The following is a 12,994-nucleotide window of genomic DNA, read 5'->3' as shown; positions in this document are numbered from 1 at the left end:
TGGCTCAATTCGGTCTCTAGGTTGTCCTGTCTCGCACTCCGTACTATAACAGATGCCATACCGGTTCAACCCAGCTCTGAAGGAAAGAAATGCCGAGCGTTCCACTAGCCGGAGGAAGGCAAAACGCACCTCTGCCTTCCTCTGAGGGCACGTCTGAGTGAACGGGTCGTTCTCCCTGCCCGTCACCCCAAGCCCCTCATCCCGGACCCCACCACACCCGGCCTTGACCTCCTCGGCCCTGCCCACCAGGCCCCATCATGGCCTCTGGAGCCTGGGCTCTCTCTCTCTCCAGGCACTGGCACTGCCCCCCGCCCCCACCCCGGGACCTGAGATCCAGGGCCTCTGTCTCCCAGGCCTCCCAGCTGTCTTGACTTGCGGACTCAGTGCCTGCTCTGCCAAGAGAGACCTCTTGCTGCGGGGTGGCTCTCAGTGGCTGCATCTCAGCGGTCTAACGTGTCCCCCACCATCCACGTGGCCGCCGGCGTCAGGCTTCGGTGCCGTAGTGCCACCCTGCCTCCCTTCCGGGGGAATCCCACGCTGCCTCAGGCCCATTATGACCTGGAAGAGGCTGCACCTGTGGGGTCTGCCCATTTCCACTACCCCCCCCCCACACACACGTCACCCCCCGGCCCCCCCATAGGGGTTAGGAAGAAGGCAACACTTTCTGGTACAAGGGTTGAACTGAAGGGGCGAGTGAGTGGCCACCTGGCAGGGGCATCGCAACAGATGGCTGAAGAAGTCAGCCGCCGAGTGCAGAAATGTCACGGAACTTGGGGTGCCACTGCCTTGCTGAGATAGGGCCAGGGCAGGCTTTAAAAGGCTAAAATTCTCCCTGCCTTTGGTACGTTAATACAGAACCCATGGTCCTTTCTAATTTTTGATTCCCGGAGAGGCAGGAAGTATTCCAAATGGCCACGCCATGGCTTTTCTAAATTGCCCACAAGGCCTTCTCCGACCCAGCGGGTCAGGGGTTTGCTTTGGTGTTACATCGTGGTAAAAGAGACATCCCACAGCAGTGACCATGTCCATCGACTCCGTCGGCGCTCTCAGGCTCGTAGTCCCACTTTTCAGACAAGCCTGGATGGCCACTCCGTGTCACTCTTTGCCAAATGCCAGCCACTCTCCTCCCCGCCCCGCATCCCCCATTTGGCCACCACAACTCTTCATCCCCAGGCGCCCTCCAGTAAAGTGTGCTCCTGTCTGTACACCTACTCCGTTGGGGGCGGGGGGGGGGGGGAGGTGGCACAAGAGGTGGCTGGTGGCCGGAGCAGGCCCGCCACCTTGAGTGTGTGGAACAGCGCTGAGGATTTCCTAAGGGAAGAAAGAGGGTGGGGAGAGCGAGAGAGCATCTCCTCCTCGTGAACCTCACAGATGATTGAGGACAAACAGGCCTGCACGGGGAGGGTGCCGAGTCTGCACCAGAGAAAATGGCTTTGTGGGGGGGTGGGAGGGGAAGAGGGCAGAAAGATTTTCTGTCTTTTTAAAACTTCCCCCAGGCTTTTGGGAACTTGCAGCCCGGCCTGCATCCCTGAGGCACGTTAACTCTTTGGTTATAACTCCAGGTGGCCCCCAGGGTGGGCGGCCCACAGAGTTCAAGGGCTTTCTTCTCAGCAGAGACGGGACCTTTAGAACAGCTAACTGCAGTAATTGCCTGAAGCTGAGAACCAACCCTCCTTCCTTTAAAACCTCTGTATTTCTGCCTAGGCCTATGTTCACGAAATTTGGGGGTTTGAGACTGAGAAGCTCTACCCTATTTATTTCCTCCTTTGTCAGCAAAGTAGACTCTCTGTTTTCTTACTCCTCATACCGCTTGTCCTCGTTATTCGGCCTCGTGGACAAGCAGCTGAGCTTTCGGTCACAAGTCCACACCCCAGGGTGGAGGGGTCCAATCCACCCCTGTCCAGACCTGGGCCCTTCCTGCCTCCCTCTCGAGACGATCTGTTTGGCAGCCCAGCCGCCTTGGACTGGGCCACAAGGAGGACACAAAGTAAAGACCCAGCCCCCCCGCCCCCCCCCCACACACGGTAGTGGCGGTGGGTGGCAGTTCTCCAAGGGTTTGGGGCTTTTCCTGAGGCAGGAGACGGAGGGGACTGATTTCTTTAGAGCTCCGTCCCCTCCCCCATGCGGTGTGCCGCCTGGAAGCGGCAGCTCGCGGGGCGGGGTCGGGGCTGAAAGCGGCTCCGCCCGAGAGAAGCCCGAGGCGGCTACGTGCAAGCGCGCATGCACAGTCAGCTCGCGGGGCGGGGTCGCGGCTGAAAGCGGCTCCGCCCGAGAGAAGCCCGAGGCGGCTACGTGCGAGCGCGCATGCGCAGTCAGCGCAGTGAGTGGGGGAGGGGTGGAAACCGGCGGAAGGGCTCCGCCGGGGGCCCGGCCATCTGTGCGGCCAGGCTAGGGGTTTCCCTCTTGGGCCGGGAGCTCGTACCCCGCCCCCAGCCCGCAGGCAATCCCGAGGGGCAGAAGCACGACTTGCTGGGCACCTCCTCGGGCGAAGCGGTCGCGGTGGCTGGGTTACGTGGGGCCCAGACGAGTCTCTGGTTCTGGGAGCGGCACCTCCCCCACGCGCCTCTCCTCTTGGGCCTTCACCCTCCCCCCCCCCCCCCCGCTCCGGCCCCAGGGGAGGGGAGGAGTGGGGGGCAGGGAGACGACCTCAGGGAGGAGCCAGACCAACTGAATGAAAGCTTTTCATGAACTCGTGTGCCTTTCCCAGGGAAACACCATTTCTGGAGTCTATGAACTAAAATAAAATCTTAAGCCGCCCCCCGCCCGCCACCGCCAGCTGACCCGTCCCGTGGTTGGCCCAGGGAACCCTAGAAAAACCCTTAAACCTGAGCTGCTGCCCCGCAAGGACAGGGGAAGTCAGACACTCCTCCCTGATGGAGTCAGATTTTATAACAATGAGATACTGAATGTCCGACGGGCCTAAGGCCAGGCAAGACAAAGCTTAACGCATATCTAGCAGGCCAACCGTTTACTGAACTACAGGGCACTTGAGTTTTGGGTAAACTGTCCAGTGGCTTGTCTGTGATTAGCAGACCTCCTTACCTTAACTGAAAACATGATGCAAAGCCTTTAGGCAGAGGTTCATTTATGTCATCAATTGCAAATCAAAGAATCTTTAAACCCAGCTGTAAACCTGTAAACACCGCACCCTCCCTCCCCCGCCCCCCCCAACTGCCAGATGTCCTGCCTTTTCAGCCCAGACCAATGTACCCCTTCCATGTTTTGATTTGTGATTTTACATGTAATTCCTGTCTCCCTAAAATGTATGAAGCCAAACTGTAACCCACCCCACCACAATGGGTCCGCTTGCTCAAGGCTTCTTGGGCGTAGCTCTCTGGGCCATGATCACGGCCGTTGGGCTCAGAATAAAACTCTTTAAATTATTTTGCAGTGATTTGGGGTTCTTTTCCATGGACGAGTCAATCGTGTTCACATTATTTTAGCCTTGGGAGCTTTTTCTTTTCTATTATGTCTGATCCTGATCGCTAGCCAGGTATTCATTCATATTTTTGGTTGGTGGTGGTGCTCAAGCTCGTCTTTGTACATCCCAAATTGGCGTAAGCCACCGTGAATATGTTTTACACCTTCCAAGAGCTAGCGCTTATTGCCGTATCATAACCAGGGCTCGCAGCAATTTTTCTTTTTTTTTTTTTTAAAGCTGCTTCCACTTTCCACCTAGGTATACATACGAGTATACCCTTTAAATGAATGCTTGCATCGAGGAACCAGGAAGTGGTTTTTGTTGTTGTTGCTGTTGTTGTTTTCCCCCAGTCATTTATCTGCTCCTCAACCCTCATTATTTATCACACACACACACACACACACACACACACACCCCATCTCTGTAGAAAAGCTCACGGAGATTGTTCATCCACCGCGTGCTTTCTGTTGACAGTATCTGAGACGATAAGGAGCACCATGCATTCTGTTCTAAGAGAAAAATTGCATATATCAGTATGATTATATTTTACTTCTTGTGTGAATTTAGTGGATCTCATAAAAGCTGATCTTGGTTTTCACAGCAGAGAAAAGTGGGCTTCTGTTTTGGTTTTGTTTTTGTTTTTCTGGAGGGGTGGTGTCTTCACATAAGTGATCATCTTTACAAGTATGCTATATCCGAGAAATTTCAGAAAGCTGCAAAGAGTGACTTGTTGACAATGCTTGCATTGAATGATGTATCTGAATCTGTGAATCGAAGGGGTCAGCATCTGACCAGAAAGCACTGTTAGAGGAAGAGGGGTTTCGGGTCTTTTCCTAAATTGTATCTGCCTAAGGCGGAAAATATTTCTGTTTCCCTATGACATGGTATTTTCCTCACAAGCAGTGTTAATGGCTCCATATGTCTCTAGACTGGCTGCAGAGCAGAGACTCCATGGTCTCCACTACTTGACTCTGTCTGTCCAAGAATGGCCTCCACAGCTCTCCTCTGTGAGATATCCACTCTCAGAGGTGGCACGGTATGGTGGGTAGGGGGATATGCTGGATTTTGAAAACTCAGAGTTTGAACCCCAGTGCTTTATTTCTTAGCAACATGAACTTTGTCAGATCACATCACCCTGCTGAAGCCCAGTCACCTAAAGGGTAGAAAATGCAATGGATAGATTGACGCTTCTCTTCTCTTCTCCTCTCTTCTTTCTCTCTTTCTTTCTTTCCTTGTGTCTTCCTGTCTCTCTCTCTCTCTCTCTCTCTCTCTCTCTCTTTCTTTTTGTCTCTTTCTTTTTTTTCTTTTGACGGGCCCTCACTCTGTTTCCCAGACTAAAGTGCAGTAGCATCATCATAGATCACTGCAACTTCAAACTCCTGGCCTCAAGCGATCCTTTCCCCCTAGGCTTCCCAAAGTGCTAGGATGCAGTTTTATTTTTATCTGTGACACCATGGGAGGAAATATCTTTTAGGGTCATAGGGTCAGAAATTTAGATCTCTTCTTTGAACTCATGGTAGCGGCTAACTGGGATTTTCAGTGTGTAAACGTAAGCCACTTGTAATTTCACCAGTACTCCCGTTACTTGTCATCTATTCAGGAGGTGAACTCTTCTTCCCCTACCATCTACTGTTCAAACGCGTTGGCCACAAGGATAATTTGAATATCAGATTCAGAGCACAAATAATTAAGGTCCTGTAGCGTTAATAAGTAAAAGGGGCCACACACAAACCTGTGGAAGTCTGTGTCCCTTCCAGTTTTTTATTTTGTTTGTTTGTTTGTTTGTTTTTGGGTTCCCCCCCCCCCCCGAGACTGAGTCTCACTCTGTTGCCCGGGCTAGAGTGAGTGCCGTGGCGTCAGCCTAGCTCACAGCAACCTCAAACTCCTGGGCTCAGTCGATCCTCCTGCCTCAGGCTCCCCAGGAGCTGGGACCACAGGCATGTGCCACCATGCCCGGCTAATTTTTTTCTATATATTTTTAGTTGTCTGGACAATTTCTTTCTATATTTTTAGTAGAGACGGGGGCGGGGGGTCTCACTCTCGCTCGGGCTGGTCTCGAACTCCTGACTTTGAGCGATCCTCCCGCCTCGGCCTCCCAGAGTGCTAAGTTTACAGGCCTGAGCCAACGCGTCCGGCCTGTGTCCATTCTTTAATGTTGTGTGTTGCTCAGTTATGAAAAGGCAAGGGAACATAAAATCCGAGTTTTAGGGATGACTTATAGGCTCAGTATTCTTTTTTTTTTTTTTTTTTTTTTTGCCTCCTCTAAGCCTATGTGAATATCAAGGAGGGTAAAAAATTCAGTGTTCTCAGTTCAGTGCCCAACCAACCTCTGTTTCCAGAGTAAAAATTGAGCATCCTATTACACCTTTATTTCCCTTTGGTATGCTAAGGCCCAACTCGGCAGAGAGGTCACTGTTTATTCTCTTGGCTAAGATCACATGTGCCATAGTCTGTCTGCTTTGTCTCCTTTAGGGGTAATCATCCAATCTTACCCGGGCCCCTCACATCCTCGTGACAATAGGCCTCCTTGGTTTACTGAAATAGAAAAGACCGGCTCATCAGCAATGTTTGATCGGTTGCTTCAGAAACAAATGTTGTTCTGCTTTCTTTACTATGTTTGTTTTTTTTTTTTTTTTTTTTTCCTTCTTTCTTCCGTCAGACCCAATCCGATATAGGTGGGAGAGAAGGTAACCGGAGCCTCTTGAAAAACCGAAGTGAACCAAAGCGAGCTCACAGATTCAGATAGAAATCAGGAGGAAGAAAAATTGAGAGATAACATGGATTTTCTGTCTAGCGGGTGTTCTCACACTTCAATTTTACCAGAAGCGTTAGGTAGGATGACGATGACGATAATTGTGACAAACACTATTCTCATTGGACAGATAAGGAGGCAGGCTCAGAGTGACGAGTAACCTGGGCCTAAATAGATCGCTAAGAAGCATCATAGTGTGTTCCTTGGTTACGCTGTTTTGTGAAGCTCAAAAAGTTTGGGGTGCGCGTGCGTCCATGTGCGTACGCAATCATAGGTGTTCTAGTAAAACGGATATGAGGTAGGATTTCCCATACCTTCAATGATTTCATGTCCTGCAGGAACATAATGTTCCGGGATCAGGTTTTTATTCTGCCTTCTGTGCCACATGCTCAACATGCCTGTGACTTTACAGCCGAGACTTGCTCAGGGGGAGCCCATTCTCATCTTCTGGGAGGTTCTGCTAATCTTTAAAAGACAAGGACATAGGAAGATGATCCTATAACAACGACTGTGACCACGATTAAAGGCTTACTGTTTACCACGCGTGCTTCTGCGGGCTTTGCCTGCATTTGCTTTTTCACTCTGCCCAATATCCCTGTGGGGTAGGCACCATGATTTCTGCATTTGCAGATGAAGAGGCTGAGGCTCAAGAGGATTTATGACTCGCCAAGTTACCAAACACGGAGTGTCGTCCAGGTAGCCAGTCCAGGCCCCCCGGCTCTGCAGCCACTCTGCAATGCTGATTCTGAGCCTGACCGTTTCATCACTGGTGGCTCCCTGAGAACCTTGACTCGGCCCCCTTCCTCAGTTCACTTGGGAAACATATTCATGTGTGTGTATTTCTCTCCTTCCCTCTCCCACCCCCCCTCTCTGTTTTAGTTTTTATTATTTTGAAAAGTGCATAGAACGATAAAAACTTTAAAAGTAGGAAAAAGCTTACGGAACACATAAGGACACAGAGAAAGAAAATATCTGTGTACAACAGTGCAACGCATTTGTGTTTTAAGTCGTGGTGTTGCCAAAGAGTCCAAAAGTTTAAAAGAAAGAAAAACAAACAAACAAACAAACAAACAAACAGACAGACAAAAAAAAAAAACCAAACCACCATGGAAAAGTTTATGAAGTGAAAACACTTACAGTAAGCTAAGGTTAATGTATTATTGAAGAAAGAAATTTCTAAAGGTAAATGTCGTGCGGCCTAAGTGTCCAGGGTTTATGAAAACCTACAGTAAGTAATGTCCTAGGCCTTCACATTCACTCACCACTCACCGCCAACTCACAGACTCACCCAGAGCAACCTCCCGCCCGCCCTGCAAGCTCCATTCACCGTAAGTGCCCTGGCCTGGGTGTCCCACTGCACAGAAACCTATTAGACTGCATTTCTTCCCATTACTATCAGTAGTTGTACATTTCTTAGGACTGTAGGCCTACGATACACCTCCAGGCATAGTTAGGGGTTGGGAAGAGGAGGGAAGAGGCCATTCTTCATTTATTAATTGGGTAGCATGGGGACAGGGGAGGCAGTTTCCTCCTTCTCCTCCTCGGCCCCCTTCTCTCTTGTTTCGCTTCTCCCTCTCTTGTTTTTCTTTATTCCTCTCCCAGTTCCCCCTTCCATCGTCTCGATGGATTTGGATGAGACGTAGACATTTTCTACGTCAGGCCTTAATCATACCGAGGGAGCAGGAGAAAAGTAAGCCGCCTACCATGACACAATGGAATGGAAGTTTGTCAGCCATTGACTGCTGTGGCATTCCGACATTTAGTGTCTTCAGGACATTCTATATTTCTGCTATCCCACTAGAATATATCGCCTCGATCACTACTGTGTGGCCACATCCCAGCTGTTTCGTGAGCCACCCTCAATGTTCGTGACAATGTAGTGTGGGGACTCCCTCCGTCTGGTGCCTTAAACTCGCACATTTGGGGTTTTGTATCAGGATAGCAAAGCGATCGCCTTTAAATAACCTGGCTGGCCATGGTGGCTCATGCCCGTGATCCCCGCAACTTGGGAGGCAGAGACGGGAGCGTGACTTGAGCCCAGCAGCTGGAGACCAGCCTGGGTAACACGATGAGACCTCATCTCTACCAACAAAAAAAAAAAAAAAAAAAAAAAGAAAAAAGAAAAATTATGGCGGGTGTGGCAGCATTTGCCTATAGTCCCAGCTACTCAGAAGGCTGAGGCAGAGAGGATCACTTAAGCCCTGGATTTGGAGCTTGCTGTGAGCTACAATCAGGCCAAGGCGGCCTGGGAGAGGACAGAGTGAAAGAAATCCTGTCTCAAAAAAAAAAAAAAAAAAAAAAAAAAAGAAAGAAAGAAAAGAAAAGAAAAGAAAGAAAACAAGACCGATAACACAACACAACTTAGAAGACTTGGTGTTACCGAAAGCTCGGCCACCTGCCCACGAGGCCGAATAACGAGGACAAGCTGTTTGAGGAGGAAGGAAAGAGAGAGTCTATTTTGCCGGTAAAGGAGAAAATAGGGTAGACCTTCCCATCTCAAGCCTCCGAATTTCCCCGAACACAGGGCTAGGCAGAAATACAGAGCTTTTAATGAGGGGGGGAGGGGTTCTCAGCTTTAGCGATGATTGTGGTTAATTATTTCAATCGTCCAGGCTCTGCCAAAAACAAAGCCTGTGAACTCTGCCGGCCGCCCACCTGGGGGGGGGCGGGGCAGGGGACCACTTGGGAGTTTTAAGAAAAGATTTAACCTGCCTTGGGGACATAGGCCAGACTACAAGCTCCCAAAAGTGGTGGTGGTGGTGGTGGTGGTGGTGATGGGGAGCGTAAAACGACAGAACGTCTTTCTGTCCTTTATTGGTTTCTCCTTTTTCCCCCCTAGGTGCCAAAAGACCTGAGACTGATGCCGAAAAGAAATAGGTACAGGCGCCCACGTGCACACACAAAGATATACGATCGAATACATCGTGTTGACAGTGGGGGAAACTGGAAGATGATGGGGAAGTATCACGAGCAACTTTGTATTTCTTCCAGGACAGGAAAATGGACACGAAGAGAAAAATTCATCGTTCTCGGCGTAGGATAAAAAGCCACATCTTGTTATATAATATAATTCATTCTGTGATTTAAGTTTTTATACGACATGATATTCGATAAGCCTAAAAAACAAGATAAAAGAGAAACAAACAAAAGGGAAAAAATAAAAATAAAAAAGACGACGGGCAGAGGCCTATGGTCCCGGGAGGAGGCAGAGAGCGGGAGGAGGGGCGCCTCCCGCAGACAACAGGGCGGGTGGGCGGAGACCCGCTAGAGGCTAGGGCTGCCCCGGGCGGGCCCAGAGCTGCGGGCCCGGGAAGAAGAGGGTGGGACCGTCCGGACCGTGCTCTCCTCCCCGCCCTCCACACCTCCCGGGAGTCAGCTCTTAAACTCCCAACGTCACCTGACTTTCCAGATCCCGAGGTCTGATCAAAGTGGCCGCAAGGTGACACCCAGCAACCGCTGCCGGTGTCATCCTGAAAAGAACGGACCCTATGACTGACGGGGGTGGGGCGGGGTGGGGGTGGGGCGCACAGTGGGTGGCCCGGCCAGCTCCCCTTCCGCCTCGGAGCGGATCGGATCATCTGGAACTTTATCCAGAGAGGAGAGAGTGCCCCTGGGTGTGTGCTAGAAGCCGGAGGGTTGGGGCAGGGACCTACCCAAGAGAGAAGTAGAGTACAGGGAGTTTCAGAGTTGACCCACTCACGATCTCGCCCTGGTCAATACAAGAGTGGCAATATCTGTCACCGTGGAATGAACACTTGGTACCGAAGACCTTTGTCTATGCTGGCCCCCCTATGCCTAGGGGGGGCATGTGGCCAGAATCTGACATCCTAAACGTCTTCGTAGAAAGAATTTGGGGGCGGGGGTGGGGGAGAGAGACAGAAATAGAAAAGAAAGGGGGAAAGAAATGGCTGCCACAAAACTATCAGAACAGATAAGCGACCGATAGGGCCTATCTGGTTAAGTTCTTTCCCTACCCAGAGAACGGTGGACACAGAGAGTCAGGGATAGAATTTCACGCTCGGCACTGTCTCTCGTGGCAGCGGGAAGGTGGAGGGTGGCTGAGGGTTCTATGCTCCTTTATCACACACCGTCAGGTAGGTCAGGTAAAATTGAGGACAGATTTCCAGTGTTTCGAGAAAGGAAGAGCACTCGTGCAGGCCATCTATCTGTACGTGGGAGAGTGTCCCCGAAAAGTGGCTTTCAGTGCCGGGATGTGCCTAGGCCAAGAAGGTTACACGATCCTGAGTGAGAATGGTCCGTCCCATAGAGTCAGTCGGTAGGAGGCCACCGGTCGAGACGGAACTGCCCCCCCTCCCACCCGCCCCCGCCCCACAGAGCAGACAGACTCAGAATGGAGTCACTCGGTGCCAGTGCCCTGCCCGGGTGCCCCATCATTCAACCGAACTGGGAAACAGGTGGGCTTTCCGACCCTCGGGAGGGAGCTTCACGGCGGGCGGACAGATCAGAAGGGGCCCGGCTCCCTTGAGCGGGCAGGCTGGGGACGGTCGGTGGGGTCTCTTGACAGGAGGCACCACGGAACCCTTGAGGCAATGTCGGGGGGCACCTATGTTGCGGTCCAAAGCTAGCGTCTGAGAAGTCGTCCCGAAAGCATGATGGCGTCAACAAGTCCCCTCCGTTCAAGAAACGAGATTCATTTCTAGAGGAGGGCCACCCACGCGGGAGAACCGTAGGCTTCCTGTGGACATTCTCTTCAAAAGGCAATTCACTCAGCGGAGTGAAAATCGGAAAAATCGCTGTCCTCTGACGCAGCTGCAGAGAAAAGATGGCACCAAAATCAATGAAACACACACATACACACACAAACACACCTCCTCCCATCTGAACGAGCACTCCGGACGGTCACATAGGGAGAGCGACGGGCTCTCTTCCCACCCTGTGGTTCTCTACCTTTCGTTGCGGTTTTTTCCCTCAGTGGATAGAGGAGGAGACACAGGGGGCTCAGCCGGCATGCGAGTGGGTTTATCATCCTCTGTGAGTATCAACACGCGACACCACCTAAGTGAAGGAACACACCGGTGTTTCATGTCATGTGGCTCAATGCCTGGCAGATACGAGCCTTTGCAGGCCTCCTCGTGATCGACAGGACGTCGCCTTGGACACGGACACATCTTGTCCCTCCCTCCCGAGGCGATAGGCGGTTCCGTACCTCCTCGGGGCCAGGGCACAGTCTGCCTAGGCACCTACAACACGTGTGGCAACAGCCTCGATGGCTCTGCCATGAGAACGAACTCCCGTGGCACGGGGGTGGGGCGAGGGGGGGGGGGTCGGGTGCTGAAGAATTCAGCTGAGTGAAGGAATGCCACGGGATTCAGAGTGCCATCGGTGGGCTGAGAGGCGAGCAGGGCGGGCTTTGAAAGGGTAACATTCTCCCTGCCTTCCGTCTGTCTGTGAATACAGAACGTACACGCCAGGCGGGGTGGCTCACGCCTGTAATCCTAGCACTCTGGGAGGTAGAGGCGGGTGGATCGCTCAAGGTCGGGAGTTCGAGACCAGCCTGAGCAAGAGCGAGACCCCCATCTCTACTAAAAATAGAAAGAAACTATATATCTAAAAATATATACAGAAACAGTATCTAAAAATATATACAGAAAAATATTAGCCGGGCACGGTGGCGCATGCCTGTAGTCCCAGGTACTCGGGAGGCTGGGGCAGTAGGATCGCTTGAGCCCAGGAGTTTGAGGTTGCTGTGAGCTAGGCTGACGCCACGGCACTCTAGTCTGGGCAACAGAGTGAGACTCTGTTTAAAAAAAAAAAAAAAAAAAAATATATATATATATATATATATATATACACACACACACACACACACACACACGTATATCCAATTAGCTGGGCATGCTGGCACATGCCTGTAATCCCAGCTACTCGGGAGGCTGAGGCAGTCTGATCGCTTGAGCCCAGGAGTTTGAGATTGCTGTGAGCTAGGCTGACGCCATGGCACTCTAGCCAGGGCAACAGAACGAGAGACTCTGTCAGAAAGAAAAGAAGAGCGAGAGCGAGAGAGCGAGAGAAAGAAAGAAAGGAAGGGAGAGAAAGGAAAGAGAAGGAAGGGGGAGAGAGAGAGAGAGAGAGAGAGAGAGAGAGAGAGGAGAAAACTATTAAAAAATTCGGGACCAGATCCATCGGTCGGTACTCAGAAGCGTGACGATCGGGTGTTCCCGAGCACGTGTGAGATGTGTCTTCTCCCTGACGCCGCGTTTCCTCCACACACACATCACCCATCTGCCGTGGAAAAAAAGCAACAAAAAGAGAGAAAGAGATTAAGAAGGGAAAATGGAAACAGGGCAAAAGAGGAAGAAAGAAAGAAATTTCGAAAAAAAGAGACCAAAGTCACAGCGAGAAGGAAGAATACTGAGCCCAGAGCGACACCTAGTGACCACACCGTCACAAGCACCTAGGGCCCCAATTCGCCAGAGACATCTGGTGGACCCCAGAGCAACATGTGGTCGACCCGGGGCCATGGCGTCTGCAGCCGATTCCCAGGCGGGCACACGAGCCCGGGGAAACTCATTCTCAGCGCGGGGAGGAGGGGAGGGGAAATAATAGCAAAGTCACACCAGATCCCTTTCTAGTTCATAAACGTGTTGATTGCGTGTTCACGAGCACGTGTGAGAAGGGCCTCCTGGTGTGTCGGCACGTCACCCGCGTGACGTGAAACCATGAATCCGGGGGGGGGGGGGAGCGGAAAGGCGCGCAGGAAAAGGCAAAGAGAGAATAGATAAAATGAAAGGACCAAAAAGAAAGTCACACAGCAGGGTAGGGGAGTGAGAGCAAGTCGAGAGACTGCAGACAGAAACTCC

The 12,994-nt window shown here is 51.5% G+C and overlaps 1 pseudogene; it reads left to right on the top strand.

Annotated features, from left to right (window-relative positions):
- The first annotated feature begins 12,754 nt into the window (after nucleotides 1–12,754).
- Nucleotides 12,755–12,846, top strand: LOC138379957 (small nucleolar RNA U13; annotated as a pseudogene).
- The last annotated feature ends 148 nt before the right edge of the window (nucleotides 12,847–12,994 follow it).

The sequence above is a fragment of the Eulemur rufifrons genome, unplaced genomic scaffold (assembly GCF_041146395.1).
Source record: "Eulemur rufifrons isolate Redbay unplaced genomic scaffold, OSU_ERuf_1 scaffold_240, whole genome shotgun sequence".
Taxonomy (NCBI): Eukaryota; Metazoa; Chordata; class Mammalia; order Primates; family Lemuridae; genus Eulemur; species Eulemur rufifrons.
The sequence above is the reverse complement of the archived record's forward strand: the minus strand, read 5'-3'. Positions and strand labels throughout refer to the sequence as shown.